The sequence below is a fragment of the Ascaphus truei genome, chromosome 14 (assembly GCF_040206685.1).
Source record: "Ascaphus truei isolate aAscTru1 chromosome 14, aAscTru1.hap1, whole genome shotgun sequence".
NCBI lineage: Eukaryota > Metazoa > Chordata > Amphibia > Anura > Ascaphidae > Ascaphus > Ascaphus truei.
In genome coordinates this window covers 461,051-479,961 of record NC_134496.1, presented here as the reverse complement: position 1 = coordinate 479,961, position 18,911 = coordinate 461,051, and the positions used below count along the sequence as shown (strand labels likewise).

Sequence of the window (18,911 nt, the reverse complement as noted above, 5' to 3'; positions counted from 1 at the left end):
TAAAAAAAAACTATATATATAACCCCCATACATATAAAAAAAATATATATAAAAAAAAACCAATACATATAAACCCCCCCAAATACATATAAACCCCAATACATATTAAAAAAAACAATATATATTACAAAAACGAATACATATTAAAAAACCAATACATATAAAATAGACCCAAATACATATAAAATAGACCACAGTACATATTTTAAAAAATGCATATGTAACCATGTCTCCATCTGCCCCCCCCCCCCCTCCCCTCCCCTCCCCTCCTCACTATGTTGCTCCGCTGGGGAACTACACTCCACAGAATGCCCCAGAATCTGAGGTCATGTGACACAGTACAGCCAATAGGGCTGCTAGAATCTCCTGAGTGGAGATTGGAACTTTGGAAGCGCTTGAAGTGCAAGCTGACAGTTAGTTCATTTGGAGCCAAGACTGAGACAGGGAAGATAAGATCTGGGTGTCAGTGGCACCCAGAATAGGTCATATTAACCCCCTTAGGTCCAAGATAGTTCCCAATCACCTAATTAGATTCTGGCTGCTTCAGGGAAACCCCTAGATAGGGACATTTCCCCATTAGCTCTATATACTGTAGTTAGTTTAGAGTGCCAGTGAAGACGCCACGTTGTGAGGCATAACCTGCAGTCTGGCACCCGATCCAGGGATACATTATTAAAGATGTCCAAAATAATTAGCGCACCTCGTTTCATAGGAAGAAAAAGAAAAAAGAAAAAGAGCACAATAGTGAAGCATGTTCACAACACAATGCTAGTATCTGTAAATGGTGAGATATGCACTTACATTTCAGTGCCTGTCTCTGGCATGTAATGGTATCTTTAAGCGTCCTCACCACCATGAAGTCATCACAATTTTCAAAGAACTTCTTTTTCAAAATTCTGTTTTATGTAAAATATCAGGTATGTGATTTCACACAACAAGTTTAAAACATGGGCACAGACCAGTTCATGATATTCCGCAACCTCCAGTGTCCGCGACAGTCACTTGCCGAACTGATCTGCGTTCTATGTCACTTCCAGTTCTTGATACTTCAGTGAAACTGGTCCTCCCGGCAACCCTAAGCGTTTCAACGGTGATCCGTCTTTGTCAGGGGTAAGTATGGTATGCTCCGGTGTCCCTTCCTTATATATCCCTCTCTATCAAAGCTACACAAACTTCTTTAATTAGTGCTTCTTGTTAGTATGTCCTTTGTGAACAGCATCTATATAGACTAACTTACCCATTTCCATGAGGATATCAGATGGGCCTGGGCTTCAGTTCAAAGTGTGTAACCGAGTGCTGTGTGTCTCAAATACATATGGAAATGGGTAAGTTTGTCTATCAAGATGCTGTTCACAAAGGACATACATACATAGTATCAAATGAGACCACCTCATATTTAAATGGGAAAATCTTTAAAGTTAGAGGTTATATTAACTGTCTCAGTTTACTTGTCATATATTTGCTATCATGTGGATGCGGCCAGCAATATGTTGGCCGCACAATACGCCCACTTAGTACCCGATACCTTGAGGAATATTGTGAATGGAGTCATGACTCATAGTATATATAGGCACTTTAAATCTGTCCATAATCAGGACCCAAAGACTCTTAAGGTCATGGGTTTAGAATACATTTCCCCACTCACACTGGGAGGGGACAGATTTAAAGTGCTTTGCAGACAGGAGACTCATTGGATCTACCGGTTGGCCACATTGGCCCCCGGTGGGTTCAATGAGTCTCTAGATATGAGCACTATTGTATGATTACTGCTTCTCTCCCTTCTCTTTCCAGACGGCTTTATGCCCTGCTTTTGGCACCTTGGTCTCCGTGTGTTCTCCCTCCCCTCCAAGTCAGTGTCTGGAGGGATGATCACATGATACAGTTCAATATATAGTTTATACCCATATCACTATCTGTGATTAGCTAGGAAAATTAGATCATTTTAATACCCTCACGTGTATACTTTGTTAAGCACAGATGATAGGAGTAAAATATGGTCTTTTTTATTTTAATTTAAGGTGATGTGGGTATTTTATATATATATATATATATATATATATATATATATATATATATATATATATATATATCTTATTATATATTTGTGAAAGCACTGTATGCCTGTCTGCATCTTCCTGTGTCCCTAGGGGAAATCTCATTGGTCCCTTGGGCCGCCCGCCCCCATACCTCTCATTGGCCTGAGGCGGAGTGACGACACACACATACACACACACACACACACACACACACTCTGTTGCTTGGCCTCACTCTCCCCCGTCAGTTGGACCGCAGCTCACCTTCCACACCCCACCCCTCCTCTCCCGGTGCCCCTCCTCTCCCGGTGCCCCTCACTCTCTCCCCCTTCCCCACCTCACCCAAATCCCCATGCTCCGCAATATCCCCAGCCGCACCATCACCCTCACCGTGCGCCGCTCCCGGATAGGGGAAGCGCGGCCCTCCTGCTCAGCAGCAAACTCCAGGCTCCTCCCCCCTCGCTCACAATGAGGAAAAGCGCGGCCCGGGCCTCTTGCACTCCCCCTCACGTGCGCCGGCTCCCGGAGAGGGGAAGCGCGGCCCTCCTGCTCAGCAGCAAACTCCAGGCTCCTCCCCCTCGCTCACAACGAGGAAAAGCGCGGCGCGGCCCGGGCCTCCTGCATTCCCCCTCACGTGCCCCGGCTCCTGGAGAGGGGAAGCGCGGCCCTCCTGCTCAGCAGCAAACTCCAGGCTCCTCCCCCCTCGCTCACAACGAGGAACGGAGGGGAAGCGCGGCACAACCCGGGCCTCCTTCACTCCCCCTCACGTGCGCCGGCTCCCGGATGGAGGGTAAGCGCGGCGCGGGCCTCCTGCCACTCTTTCCCCCCCCCGCCAGCTTCCCGAACTCACCTCCTGCCCCAGCTAGATGCCACGGGGTCAAGGTAAGTCACCCACCGTCTCCCACGCACTGTCACCCAGTCACCCACACACCCACCCAGTCACCCACACACCCACCCAGTCACCCAGTCACTTTCACCCAGTCACCCACTTTCACCCAGTCACCCACTCACTCACCCACCCACTCAGTCACACAACCCCCACCCACTCAGTCACCCACCCAGTCACCCACCCACTCACTCAGTCACCCACCCACCCACTCAGTCACCCACCTACCCACCCACTCACTCAGTCACCCACCCACCCACTCACTCAGTCACCCACCCACCCACCCACCCACTCACTTAGTCACCCACCCACTCACTTAGTCACCCACCCACTCACTCAGTCACCCACCCACTCACTCAGTCACCCACACACCCACCCACCCAGTCACCCACACACCCACCCACCCAGTCACCCACACACCCACCCACACACCCACCCAGTCACCCAGTCACTTTCACCCAGTCACCCACTTTCACCCAGTCACCCACTCACTCAGTCACCCACTCACTCAGTCACCCACCCACCCAGTCACCCACCCACTCACTCAGTCACCCACCCACTCACTCAGTCACCCACCCACTCAGTCACCCACCCACTCACTCAGTCACACACTCACTCTGTCACCCACCCACCCACTCACTCAGTCACCCACCCACTCAGTCACCCACCCACTCAGTCACCCACCCAGTCACCCACCCATTCAGTCAGTCACCCAGTCACCCACCCATTCAGTCAGTCACCCAGTCACCCACCCATTCAGTCACCCACCCATTCAGTCACCCACCCATTCAGTCACCCACCCATTCAGTCAGTCACCCAGTCACCCACACATTCAGTCAGTCACCCAGTCACCCGGGGGAAGCCCAACCCTGTTGTCCGCCCCCCCAAAATTACATCCCGGGCAACGCCGGGTCTCTCAGCTAGTCTATATATATAAAAATGAAATTTGCTTGATTGTTAGTAGATGTGGGGATTCTCATTGGTCCCTTGGTCCGCCCGCCCACGCCCCGCATCCCCCATGTGTCTCGTTGGCCAAGAGGTACGCTGACCATTATGGACACAGAATAGAGGGGGGAGGGAAGAGAGAGAGAGGGGGGACGGGAGAGAGAGAAGGGGACAGGGAGGGGGGACAGAGAGAGAGAGGGGGACAGGGTGGTGGGAGAGAGAACATTACATCCCGGGCAACGCCGGGTATATCAGCTAGTAATATATATATATATATATATATATATATATATATATATATATATATATATATATATATATATATATGTAACGGTTTTTGTGAACCTGCCTGACCCACCCAATCTCACATTGGCCCCTGTGGTCTAACCGGCCCCCATTACAGTGTGGTAGTGTCTGGTGGTGCACCTGTTGGCAACAGGACTCCTGAGTCTCCCGCATGATGGTGTGTGGGGAGGACCCGTCCAGACAGGCAGCTGAGGTAGTGTGCTGAGTCTCACCTAGTTCCAGTGCAGCGCCTCCACCTCATCAGGGTCCCTGCGTCCGCATGGGGATGGTCCTGGCGAGGAACTCCTCCGTGGTGCTCCTCTCTGTACATTCACTCCACACATGTACACGAGAGGGTTTCTGATTGAGAACATCTTTATTGTCTGAGTGGGCTAGCTGCCCCTCGCAGTAAGTATCTAGCCACTCATGTCCCGTCAGTGCCTCCCTTTAAAAGGTGTATCTCTCCTTAGATAGGGATTCCTTATCCCCGCAGGGATCACTGCCCTGTGCCAGGTCCCTGGACACAGTCTCCTCTTCAGTTACTATAACATAACTAGAACTTAAACTCCTGCCAGAACTGGATGCAGATCTCAGGTCTCAGGTAGAACTAACTTTTAGAAACAGTGCTGTGCCTTATGTAACTTCTGAGGCTGACACACCTCTGACATCACTAACCATGGAGTCAGAGCATGTGACCAGTCCCATCCATACACAGGGCACCCCACCAGGGTGTGAGGGCAAACCTCCATAATTACTGCTGGCATGCCCACAACTTACCAGGCCTTACTGTCAGCAGGAGAGATGACTGTAGCCATTTTACATGACCGCTATATTCTCCCCCTGGTGAATCCCATCGCCCTCGCTGGGACCTAAATTTGTATACCCCTTTCCAGGAAGCACTGAAATACAACACATAATTGGTTAACTTTTCATACAAATCTTCATGGTGTATAACAAAATGTCTACAGTACATTCCGCCAAGCCCGCCCCGACCAGCAGCCACGAACCCGCGTAATACATCAGTACCCCCTAAAAATAGTGATTCGGGTCAGGTTTCTTGACCTCTCTACCGCCCATGTCTATGACCGTGACGTGATAGTGCCTAGGCAGTCCCCTCTCAGGCCTATATGTCACCCTGTGCTTGTAAATATTTCTCCCTATGCCCCAGACACGCACTAAGTGCTCTATGCGCTCCTCGGCCTTCTTCCCTACCACTGAACTCCCTCTTCCCACTAAATGCATTTCAATGGCCTCCCTAAGCCACCTATCTCTGTTTTCCTCTATTTCGTCCATAAGAGGCTCAGGGACATACGGGTACTCCAACCTGTGGGATGATTTATACCGAGCCATTATGGTTCTCTCGGCCCTACTTATCCTGGTCAGGTCAGCCTTACCTGCCCTCCCAGGTAACACCCATGATAGGGGCTCGTCAGGGTCCACGGGGTCTGATAGGATACTAGGACCCATGGGTTCTTTTTCCCTATGTTCAATCTGCAGCCACCGCTCCTGCAGCTCTCTATCCCTTTGCTCAGGTGTGAACTCTCCCACAGCCCACCAATAATCCACTACATCTTCTCGCCGGATGAGGAACCGAGTGCGGTCCATCCATGCGGAGTACCCTTCGAATAGTGGGGCCCACCAACGGTTCTCTCTAAATTTATTTGACCCCCTTGACTCTCTATCATCATCTAGAGAAAATACCCCCGACGACCGTGCCGATCGCGGTAGAAACCACCTGGAAGATCCCGGGGCCTTTATCACTGGTTCAGGTGCTGCCGTGGCCACTCTCAACTCTCCCCCTCCCCGAGAATTGCCCTCCGTAGCGCCACTGCGCTGTCTTTCCCCAGTCCGTCTCTCCTCTCCCCCCAAAGGTATGTCCATAAGTTCCAGGCTAGGCGGGGATCCCGGGGAACAGGTGACAGGGGCAGGGACTTTAGCTACGCCATGGGATGGGGCATAAGGGCAAGTGATGGGACCCCACGGTGTTACGACCCGTTCCTGGCTGTCCGTAGACTGGTCCAATGAGGATATCTCACCCTCCTCAGTCCTCGGATCGCCCATCCAACTCCTGGGCCTTGTAGGTGATCGGGGACCTTCCCCCGATCGCCGAAGCATCGCTGCATTCTTTCTAGGGGTTCCGCCGTCTCCACCGGAAGTGATGTCCTCCCCGGAACCGGAAACACCGTCATCGCGGGTTGGACCCCCATTCGGGATCTCTTCTTCAATGACGACATCCGGAAGCTCCGCCGTCGTCTTCACCGGAAGTGATGCCGTCTCTCCACGTGCGCCTCGGGCCTGGCACGGCCCTTCCTCCGCTGCGCTGTCTGCCGGGACAAGGTAAGTGATGGGGCTGCATCTCTTACCAGTCCGCAGGGGCGTTGGCGTCTCTCTCCCGTCGCCGCCAGGTCCTGGGACGGCGGGACTCCGTCTCTCGGCTCGCCGATCTGCGGGGGACGTTCTGTCTTTCTGACAGCTGCCACTCACCCCACGGGGTGTCGTCCGTCCTGGGTCCCTCTTGGATCCCGATTTCGCCACCGCTAGTTCACGGAGGTCCTCATCTGAGTAATCTCCCTTCCCGGATCTCGGGGTCACCGAGCGTGGCGAACGTCTTTTCTCTGCGCGGTCGGGGAGCGTCCCGACCGCCTCGGTCGATACTGACCCAGCCGACTTGGTCGACTCCAGTCCCCTTTCTCCGGGACTCGCACGGTTGAGCCACAGTGCGCCAGGGGACTCGGCGGAGCGCTTAGCCATGTCCCCCGGGGGGTCAGCAGGTTGGATAGGTATGAATGTGGGCATGGGCCACAAATATAATGTCCCGCAATGTGGGCAACATGCCGCCGTGTTGACAGTGCCTCCGGGCAGCCCGCATTGTAGGCAGAGCCCGACCACCGTCTCAGTGTTAGCCACCCTTACTACTAGTAGCCCGCCGGGTACTGAGTAGGGCTGGGTGGAGACCATAGTTCCCACAGCGGAGGGGCAGGCCATTCTCTTTGTGGGGACCACTTTCAGTGTGGGTCTCTCCAGGTCAGTGGTTCCTCGCAACTGACCGGTAGAAGCTTCTGGGCCAGCCACTTCCTGCTTCGGCTCCTCCTTCTGCTGACATAGCTGGAACCCGCCCCCAGGGGTTGCAATTATGGGCGGATCCCACAGGGGAATATCATGCCCCTTAATCAAGGCCGCGCCTCTCTCAGTCCTGGTGGGCGCGGTCTGCATTTTCGCGCCAGTTTCCTCCTCAGAGCTGGATTCTTTCCCCGCGGCTAGTTCCCGCCTTTTCCTTGCAGCAGCTTTGCGTGCAAAATATCCTTCTTTCTTGCAACTCATTTCCGCGGCCGGAACTACTTTTTGTAGTGGCGCCGTCTGGATATCAGTCCCTGGGCCCAATGGGTGCATTCCCACAGGCCATAGTTGAAAGTCACTCCCCCTGGTGGAAATCAGTGGAGGGTCCCATAGACTAAGCGGTTGACTCAGCACAGGGGCTGAGTTAGTCACTGTCCATGCAGGCGCAGCCATAGCTTTCGCGCCATGCCCCCCATCAGGGTGGGGCTCTGCTGTTCGCGCCATTCCCGGCCAGCTCTTTGCAAGTTCTGCATCAGCCATTTTCTCTGTGATTGTCCCATGCGGTTTCCCTAGCAAGCGGGAACCGCCATTTTGGTTGGCTTTTAAGCGCAAAAAGTCAGTTTGTTTGCTCTCCTCGCGGGGTTCTCCCCCAATTATTACAATTTCCTCACACTCTTCAAGGGTGGCCCCTCGGTGTCCCAGACAGGATAAAAACGGGGCAGCCACGGCCTTCGCTCCGCTCCAGAGCAGATTGGTTAACGATAACTCGGCGACAGTTTGCTCTTCAGTGGGGCGCACGCCACGGGTGCCTTCCCCATCAGCCTCTGGTCGCCATTTTGTGTTCTCCGCACCACGCGGATCCTCCATTCTCTCGTAACAGTTATTGTACATGGGGCTCCGCTCTGCGGGGCAGCCTCCACATCAGTACAATAAAGATTGCTCAGATGCACCACCACATGTGTACCCGATCTAGGCTGGACTCATGTTGCACTACCTCAGGCTAGGCTCACTCTCTCAGTGTCTGCTGTGTCTCCTTCCTCACAGTCTGTGCTCCCTATGGTAAGTGTCTGGAATGGGCTAGGTACTCTGGCTCTGCCATGCAGTACTTGGGGCGTCTACCTCTCTTGGTCAGCCTAGCGCTGACCCTCTCCAGGATTCCTGACCATGTTAACAGGCTATCCCTTCTGGCGTCCTACCAACTAGCACTGCCTCAAAGTGACTCGGTCAGCTATAGCCTGGCTCCAGACCCCTCACTCCTTTCAGGCCCCTAGGTCGTCCCTGCGAACTGACAATATCCCGTCAGCCCCCTGACCACCCCTAGGTCTGTCCCTACGCAGCACAGAGTGGCAGCAGACTCTCTCCCTGTTTCCCAGTGTGCCTAGCTAGAGCCTGTCCTGATGACAGATCTGATCTCAGCAGCTCGCCTCCAAATGTAACGTTTTTTGTGAACCGGCCTGACCCACCCAATCTCACATTGGCCCCTGTGGTCTAACCGGCCCCCATTACAGTGTGGTAGTGTCTGGTGGTGCACCTGTTGGCAACAGGACTCCTGAGTCTCCCGCATGATGGTGTGTGGGGAGGACCCGTCCAGACAGGCAGCTGAGGTAGTGTGCTGAGTCTCACCTAGTTCCAGTGCAGCGCCTCCACCTCATCAGGGTCCCTGCATCCGCATGGGGATGGTCCTGGCGAGGAACTCCTCCGTGGTGCTCCTCTCTGTACATTCACTCCACACATGTACACGAGAGGGTTTCTGATTGAGAACATCTTTATTGTCTGAGTGGGCTAGCTGCCCCTCGCAGTAAGTATCTAGCCACTCATGTCCCGTCAGTGCCTCCCTTTAAAAGGTGTATCTCTCCTTAGATAGGGATTCCCTATCCCCACAGGGATCACTGCCCTGTGCCAGGTCCCTGGACACAGTCTCCTCTTCAGTTACTATAACATAACTAGAACTTAAACTCCTGCCAGAACTGGATGCAGATCTCAGGTCTCAGGTAGAACTAACTTTTAGAAACAGTGCTGTGCCTTATGTAACTTCTGAGGCTGACACACCTCTGACATCACTAACCATGGAGTCAGAGCATGTGACCAGTCCCATCCATACACAGGGCACCCCACCAGGGTGTGAGGGCAAACCTCCATAATTACTGCTGGCATGCCCACAACTTACCAGGCCTTACTGTCAGCAGGAGAGATGACTGTAGCCATTTTACATGACCGCTACATATACTGCACCGACACACTTTATTCGAGCAAATACCCGGTATGTACCTGGCAGATACCTGGAATGCGCCGCTCCTCACCTCTGACAAGCCCCGTTGCATTTGCCTTCCCAGCCTGGGTTCATGCCTGGCTGATGGGCGGCTGATCTGTTAAATGATAATGATTAGGATTTAATAGGCTGCAATGCTTCGCGTGTCTACCAGATGGCATAAATTCATGAATTGTAATGCAGTATATATATATATACTGTGCAGTATTGCAGCCAGCGGGAATAAAATGCTTCAATCCCTGCTTGGAAAATAACTCAATGCACTCGGGCAGAAAACAGTCACAAACCTCAATACACCCGGGTATACCCGAATTCGTGGGACTAGCCATGCTCTAATAAAGTGTGTCGCCAGTGTATATATATATATATATATACAGCTAAACCCCGTTATAACGCGGGTCTCGGGGTCCACCCCGAGACCACCGCATTACTAACGGGGTCGCGAGAAAAAAAAATGGCCGCCGCGCTTTAGCGCATATTCATCCCGCGGGACAGGAGATGGGAGCGGGCATGTCCCTCCGCTCCCCGCTTCCCCCTGTCACCGCGGGACAGGCCGCGGGGCAGGAGATGGGAGCGGGGATGTCCCTCCTGTCCCCGCTTCCCCCTGTCACCGCAGGACAGGCCGCGGGGCAGGAGATGGGAGCGGGGATGTCCCTCCTGTCCCCGCTTCCCCCTGTCACCGCGGGAACTGGCAGGCAACATCCACGCCTCACGAGCCGCACGGCGCATGCGCATGCGCACGGCGAACGTGAGGGGTGCCTGCATAAGTGTGCTGCTTTTGGAGACAGGTAAGCAGTCTCCGGAAGACCGCTAACCCCCCCCCCCCGCCGCAGCACAGGGCCCTCGCGTGTGTGTAAGTGTCTGTGAGTGTGTGTAAGTGTCTGAGTGTGTGTGTAAGTAAGTGTAAGAGCCGGAGCGGGAGGTGGGAGGTTTGACAGGGAGGGGGGGCGTGGCTTGAGCGGAGGGACCCGCTACTCTCCCCCCTTCCCTCCACGGACTGCAGGAGGGAGCTGCTACTCTCCCCCCCCCCCCTCCCTACACGGACTGCAGGAGGGAGCTGCTACTCTCCCCCCCTCCCCGGACTGCAGGAGGGACCAGGTATGTAGAACTTAAGCATGGTAAAAAGGCCTCGCTTTAATATGCTAACACTATGTGCAACGTGTGGGGTATTTAACAACAAATGACAATCTTGCTGACATGTAATCTATCTTTGGTACAGAAATCTGCCTAGCCTCATTGCCAAGATGATCATCTTCATCTTTTGGTAACACAAGTGCTGTTCATTTCTATGGGTCCCTCCCTCCACTGGCTGCAGGAGGGACCCGCTACTCTCCCCCCCCCCCCCTCCCCCTCCCTCCACGGACTCGGGCTGGAGCACTCATACATACACACATACACACACACACACACAGGCACTCACGCACTCATACACACACACGCGCGCACACACATGCAGGCACTCACGCACTCACACACACACACAGACAGGCACTCGCACTCACACACACAGACCGCTAACCCCCCCCCCGCCGCAGTACAGGGCCCGCCGTAGCCGCAGCGCAGGGCCCCGCCACCCCCCAACCCCCACAGCACAATGACTTCCCACCCCCTTAACTTTGTGAAACAAAAGTCACAAGACAGGCAAAATACATCTGTTAAAGTGCAGTTGTCTGTTTATTTCTATATAATAATTGTGTGCAGTGTGCAGTGTGTGTGCAGTGTGTCAGTGTGTGCAGTGTGTGCAGTGTGAGCAATGAGCAGTGTGTGTGCAGTGTGCAGTGTGTGTGCAGTGTGTGTGCAGTGTGTCAGTGTGTGCAGTGTGAGCAATGAGCAGTGTGTGTGCAGTGTGCAGTGTGTGTGCAGTGTGTCAGTGTGTGCAGTGTCAGCAATGAGCAGTGTGTGTGCAGTGTGTGTGCAGTGTGTGTGCAGTGTGCAGTGTGTGTGCAGTGTGTCCAATGAGCAGTGTGTGTGCAGTGTGCAGTGTGTGTGCAGTGTGTCCAATGAGCAGTGTGTGTGCAGTGTGTGTGCAGTGTGTCAGTGTGTGCAGTGTGAGCAATGAGCAGTGTGTGTGCAGTGTGCAGTGTGTGTGTGCAGTGTGTGTGCAGTGTGTCTGTGTGTGCAGTGTGTGTGCAGTGTGTGTGCAGTGTGAGCAATGAGCAGTGTGTGTGCAGTGTGCAGTGTGTGTGCAGTGTGTCCAATGAGCAGTGTGTGTGCAGTGTGTGTGCAGTGTGTCAGTGTGTGCAGTGTGAGCAATGAGCAGTGTGTGTGCAGTGTGCAGTGTGCGTGCAGTGTGTGTGCAGTGTGTGTGCAGTGTGTCAGTGTGTGCAGTGTGAGCAATGAGCAGTGTGTGTGCAGTGTGCAGTGTGCAGTGCAGTGTGTGCAGTGTGTCAGTGTGAGCAATGTGCAGTCTGTGTGCAGTGTGTGTGCAGTGTGTGTGCAGTGTGTCAGTGTGTGCAGTGTGAGCAATGAGCAGTGTGTGTGCAGTGTGCAGTGTGTGTGCAGTGTGCAGTGTGTGTGCAGTGTGTCAGTGTGAGCAATGAGCAGTGTGTGTGCAGTGTGCAGTGTGTGTGCAGTGTGGCAGTGTGAGCAATGAGCAGTGTGTGTGCAGTGTGTGCATTTTTTTAAATGTTTTTTTTTTTTTTTTAAAACGGGAGCCACGGGAAAACCGCGTTATAACCGAATCGCGGTATAACGAGGCGCATTATAACGGGGTTTAGCTATATATATATATATATATATATATATATATATATATATATATATATATATATATATATATATATATATAATGTGTATACATATATATATATATGGTACGATTTTTCCCATCTAGATTAATAGGTGTCAATCTCCAACCATATGGTATATATTAACAATAAGATATACAGTAGTAGATCTAATATGATTTCACTGAATCTATCAAATCATTTTTGGTGAATTTTGTACAATTTTTATATTTACAAGTAGGAAATGTATTACTATTTAGGAGATACTTAAGTATCAAGTCCTCTATATATATGAATTACATATGTATTGCATGTCTATTACCACCATCTAGTGTATGGAGCAATGCAGAGCAGTAAGCAGCATGGCAATTAGTTAAATTCACACAAATGCAGCCAATTTCAATCAAAGCTGACCATGCTGCTATCTTAACTGCTGTGCAGTGCACCATGCACTACAAGCCTTTGAGAAAGTCTCATGAGGAGACGAAACACGTAAGGACGACGACGCAAGTGACGCCATCACTAGTGGACCGGAAGTCGGCTGGTCAGATCCCCCACTGTTCCAGTTTGCCTATGCACGGAGTGTGTGCAGCCCTGGTTCCTCTGCCTGCAGTTAGGAGCATATAGGAAGCCTCCCCGTCGATGCAGTTTGTGGAGGAGAAAGACTAGCTGAGTACCGACACTGCTGATGATGCAGGGGATCTACCGTGATGTCCGCAGTACCTTGTGATATGGTATCACTACATGATGATACAAAAAGAAGATGGGGGAGCACAGTTAGTGGTATACCCGATACACTAATAATCAATATAATGAAACACACCTCTATTATGGACGCCTGTCTATGTGGCAGGCTCCATATAGTGGTGGTGCACAGACAATGATGTGTATAGGTGGGTGGGAAAAATATAAATAAATGGAAAACTTACACGGCCTTGTGTAAGTTCTATCCCAACAAGGTGTCTTTAGAGTTGTTTTCTTGTTTGCGACGTCTTTTCCTCTGCGGTCGTTGCTGTCCTCCTTCTTGCTTCCTCCTACTTTCGTGGTGTTAATCCTCGTGAAAATGGAAAGGTGGTACAGTTAACACGTATATACAGCAGTTATAATGTACAGGGGGGATAATTGGGCAATATAGCAATAAACCACTGCAATGCAATGGTTTAAACAAGCACTCACACGGGCCGGTGTGAGTGGTTCGTATAAAGGTATCTTTATGTTCCTGATCACAGGGGTGGTTCAAATTGTCAGATGTCCGTAAACAACTGGCAATGATGATATTAATGCAGCCTTTAGGTCAAGGTACATGGGGGTTAAAAACAATATAGCTTAATACTCACACGGGCCAGTGTGAGTACACACTTATAATGGTTCCTTTCCTCTTCTGGTCTCTCCCTCTCCCCCATCTTCTTTTTGTATCACCTTGTTCATAAGGATCCTGGATAGATCCTGCTGGGGTTTGAGTCACAGGAGAACAACTCGAAAGATATTGCATCCAGGCTGTATTACCATTATTTTTATTGACATATTTATATACGCTTCATAGAGATAGCGCCCGGGTATCTTTCCAAATGGTATCACTACATGCCTGATTTTACAGTACTTTTGTGAGTGAGCCTGTTTCCCTCTACCTTTTTACATTAAAGTGAAAACAGTATCACATATGGGCCGTGCGCTTTCTCTTTTCTTTTATATATATATATATATATATATATATATATATATATATATATATATATATATATATATATATATATATATATATATATATATATATAAAGAGACAAAAAAGTGTGGCGCCAAAAAATAATATTACTGTGATAAAATGAATAAATGGAACTATAATTATTAAATGAAGAATTGTGTAAAGTGACAAATATATTAAAATTGTGTATATCTCTTAAACTAGTGTGACCTTAATAAATTCTATTATAACACAACCAATAAAAATATCATAACAGTGCATAAACGTGCTAAAAAAAAGAAACAGAAAAATCAATAAAAATCCAACCAGTCCTTCAATAATTAGTCCATAATGATGAAGTTTCCGATAATGATGAAAGGGGTCTTTAGGCTGCTCTCACACGGGGTAAACCAACTCCACAGATATCTATAGACAGAAAAAGAGAGAGAGCGCACGCCCCATGGCATAATACTGCATAAAATTTATTAAAACAGGGGAAGGGGGTGGGGGGTAGGGGGGTAGGAATCGCACTCACAAGATGCAAATAGTTAAAAGGCAGTTTGTGAATATATCACCACCATCCGGTTCTGGATACTGGAACACGTCTCCGTGGACTCCTTCAGGGCTGCCAGACACGATCACCAGGAACCAGATGTATAAGGCTCCGTTCGCTGTCTGTTTGTAGTCCAAAATCCAGCTCTCACTTCCAATGGCCGCCGATTGTATTCCCGCGCTTGGTGTAGGCTTCTGCGCGTGCGCGGCGTCGTCGTGATGACGTAATCGCACTCTCAGTACCCTGACGCGTTTCGTCACCTGACCGGTAACTTTCTCAAAGGGCTGATCAGCCGCGCACGCGCAGAAGCCTACACCAAGCGCGGGAATACAATCGGCGGCCATTGGAAGTGAGAGCTGGATTTTGGACTACAAACAGACAGCGAACGGAGCCTTATACATCTGGTTCCTGGTGATCGTGTCTGGCAGCCCTGAAGGAGTCCACGGAGACGTGTTCCAGTATCCAGAACCGGATGGTGGTGATATATTCACAAACTGCCTTTTAACTATTTGCATCTTGTGAGTGCGATTCCTACCCCCCCTACCCCCCACCCCCTTCCCCTGTTTTAATAAATTTTATGCAGTATTATGCCATGGGGCGTGCGCTCTCTCTCTTTATCTGTCTATATATATATATATATAGAGGGGGGAGACCAGAGAGAGGGGGGAGACCAGAGAGAGGGGAGAGGGGGGAGACCAGAGAGAGGGGAGAGGGGGGAGACCAGAGAGAGGGGGAGGGGGGAGACCAGAGAGAGGGGAGAGGGGGGGAGACAATATAGAGGGAGACCAGAGAGAGGGGAGACCAGAGAGAGGGGAGACCAGAGAGAGGGGAGACGGGGGAGACCAGAGAGAGGGGAGACGGGGGAGACCAGAGAGAGGGGAGACGGGGGAGACCAGAGAGAGGGGAGACGGGGGAGACCAGAGAGAGGGGAGATGGGGGAAACCAGAGAGAGGGGAGACGGGGAAGACCAGAGAGAGGGGACATGTGGGAGACCAGAGAGAGGGGGGCAGGGGTGACTGACTGACCGGGGCAGGGGTGACTGACTGACCGGGGCAGGGGTGACCGAGTGACCGGGGCAGGGGTGGGTGACTGACTGACCGGGGCAGGGGTGGGTGACTGACTGACCAGGGGTGGGTGACTGACTGACCAGGGCAGGGGTGACTGACTGGTCCGGCGGCCACGAGATGACCAACAGCTGGGCAAAGAAGCCGGGCCCCAACTCTCCCCAGCTGCGGGCCTTCCTCATTGTCTCATGCAGGGCCTCTCTCTGAGGCCCACCCAGCTGGGGAGAGTCGGGGCACCAGAGACCTGAGACCATCCTCAAGATTGTTAAGTCTTTAGGTCTTTTTGTGTATGTTCTTGGGCAGTGGGGGTTGTATGTTGGTTTTTAAAAAATAAATACATTTGGGGGGTGTATGTATTTGGGGGGGTATATGTATTTGGAGTGGTGGAGGGGTTGTATGTATTTGGGAGGGTGTATGTATTTGGGGTGTGGTTTTTTTGTGTATTTGGGAGTGGGGGGACTTGTATGTTTTTGGGAGGTGAGGTGGGTTGTATGTACCTGGGGGCAGGAGGGGTTGTATGTATTTGGGGTGGAGGGGGTGTTGTATGCATTTGGGGGGTGGGAGCGGGGGTTGTATGTATTTGGGGGAATTTTTTGTATGTATTTTGGCGGGTGGGGGAGGTTGTATGTATTTGGCGGGTTGATGGTTGTATGTATTTGGGATGTAATTATTGTGGCTGTGTGTGTGGCCGGGGGGGAGGAATATTTGGGGAGGAGGGATTGAGAAAGCAGGATTGAGTGCGAGTGTGGAAATTGATGGAGATGGAGGGGAAGAGTGAGAGAAGAGTAGTGAGTGTAAGAGAGGAAGTGAGGGGGGCAGTGAATGAGGAAGAGAGATAAGAGTGATACGGGGGAGAGAAATATATAGAAAGAGGGAAGTAAATAGAGAAGATGGCTCATGACGTATGAAATGTGAACTGGGTGGACTCGCTAGAGTGCCAAAACTGGCGGAACTGTGGGGGGCCGGCAGCTGTCGGGACTGCGGGGGCCGGTGGGTGGCGGGACTGTGGGGAGCCGGTGGGGGGCGGGACTGCGGGGGGGTGGTGGACGGCGGTGGTGGGGGACCCGGTACCGGGTGCAGCGTTTTTTAATTTATAATTTTTTTTTAACTGGCCCGGCCGTGGCCAGATCCCCTGACCCACGGGGCCAGGGACGCTAACACCGGCAGACACACCTGTTGGCGGCCCTGTGTGGGATTGTGTATTTGTGTGATTGTGTGTGTGTGTGTGTGTGTGATTTGTGTGCAGGGCCGCTGTAAGAGGACATGTGCATAGGTATGCAATGGAAACTGTTTTAAGGTGAAATTAACTAAGGCTTTATTGCGCCCGTCGCTTTAAACACAGCAAACGTGAAAATCAGCAAACAAAAAAATCTGCTCCACTTTGGAGTATATATACACTTATAGTCCAGCTCTCTTTAACTGCGTGGTTAGCCCAGCGATTCACCAGCCCAAATCATAGAGACATTATATATATATATATATATATATATATATATATATATATATATATATATATATATATATATATATATATATATATATATATATATAGACATAGATAACAGTCTTATAAGAAAAGTCTTATCTGTCTCTGTAGTCGTAGGGGAAGGCTCCTCTGTTCTCCTGGTGTCCACACCGTTGTGTGATAAGGCAATGTCAGGATCCAGGTTTAGAAGTATTGTCCCCTGTGTCTTGCTGGCAGCGTGCAGTCTCTTTTGGCAAACTCAAGACATCTGTGTTTGTGCAGTGTTTCCTTGGTCAGCCCCATGTTTGGGACTAAGGAAATTCCTGGTCTTTCTGCTTCCTGGGTCAGCTCAACTCAGTGTGAGCTCAGGAAGAATTTCTCTTCATGTCTCAGAGGCAGGCTTTTTCTGATACCTGTAATCAGCCAGGTTGTGTTGGTTAATTGTCTACCAGCAGTTAACCACCACACTGCTGGATTAGGGGCACATTTTTAAACAGGGATAAGGCCCCTGTTACAGCCGCCAACAGGGGGGGATTGTTGGTTTTGACATCTTGGGCCCGTGGGTTAGGGTCAGTTCATTTAAAAAAAAAAAAAAAAAAACGCTCTTTTAGTGAAACACACTATATGAACAAATTTAAAATAGTAAATTCTCCCGTAATTTAAAGTAAAGTAAAGTAAATTCAGCATATTGTACAAACAGAAATTAAACTCCTCTCCATTTCAGCCCTCCCCCTTGCTCTTGTCCCCACCCCTCTGCATTCTGTCACTCCCCTTGTAGCAAGAGACATCTCCCAAACTCAAATTACTGTACAACTTTCGCTTGGGCTACGGAAACGGGAGATGTCATCCGTAGCCGTAGCTTTAGCCATAGCTGTATCCGGCTCTATAAGCGCAGCCTAACGCTCGTGCTGCCCGCAAACCTGACAAGACCCCGGTACTGAAGTGGGAAGGAGAGATACCACACACTCACAGCAGCGGGGGCGTGCCCGGAGTTTGGTATTGAGCATAGCCGGGACTGGGCTGAAGAGAGGGGTTAGTCCGGTACTTACCGGATCCTGGCTTAAAGAAGGTAGAGTAGTCGTGTCCGTAAGCCAATAGTCTGGTAGAGAGCCGCATAGTCAGAGTCCATTAGCGAGTCCAGGGAGTATAGAGGTAAGCGTGGTGGAGGGGTAGCCAAAGTAGAGATCCAGGGGAGGTACGCATACAGACCGGGTCAGGAACATGGAGACTGAAAAGACAAGAGCGAGAACCAAGCACAAGACCAGACAGCACTGAGCTACCAAGGATTATGCTGAGCACTGACTGAGCATGGGGGGGCAGGAACTAAATACTCAGCAAGGACCTGAGGGAGAGGAGTGGAGGCGCGTCCCCAGCGATACAGGGATAAGAGCAGGGGCCGGGGGGAAGATCAGGAGCGGGTGTGCTGCTTGGGTGCGTGGTGTGATGTCCCGTGATAGCCGGGGACGGGACCAACAGGGGCAGACAGCGCACAAGAGACGCGGGTCCACGCGCGCCCTGTAACGCCAGCGGGCTGGCGCGCGCAGCCCTTGAGGAACCCGGAAGTCGCGACGGATGCGGCAGTGCGAGCAGGAGCCGGACGGGGAGCCGATGTAGCGGCGGCTGTGGCCCCCGAGGTGAGCGAGGAGGTAACACGTTGTGTGGAACGTGTCCCTCGATTCCTCACACTGTGTCAGCAGACCCCATCCGCTTGGTGGAAGGTACTTTTTGTTAGAGTTTTGAAGATCCATTTTGGACCCTGAAGTTTTTTTTGCTGCAGAGACCAGGGCATTTTTTCTTTGAAATTTTGCAGTGCCTGATTTATCCCCTGCTGATCATCATATACCACTGCTGGTTCTCACGGTGCATTTAAAAAAAGACAAAAGTGCTCCATGGTTTTGTTGTTTATGTCGGGATTTCTCTGCAACCTATGATATATAGTTACATAGT

The 18,911-nt window shown here is 51.0% G+C and overlaps 1 long non-coding RNA gene across 2 annotated transcripts in view; it reads left to right on the top strand.

Annotated features, from left to right (window-relative positions):
* Nucleotides 1–439: 439 nt before the first annotated feature.
* Nucleotides 440–18,911, top strand: part of LOC142465526 (uncharacterized) — a 169,566-nt gene continuing 151,094 nt past the window's right edge. For both annotated transcript variants that reach the window (XR_012787912.1, XR_012787911.1), the window contains exons 1-2: nucleotides 440–917; nucleotides 1,038–1,110. This is a non-coding gene — a long non-coding RNA (uncharacterized LOC142465526). The remainder of the gene's footprint in view (nucleotides 918–1,037; nucleotides 1,111–18,911) is intronic.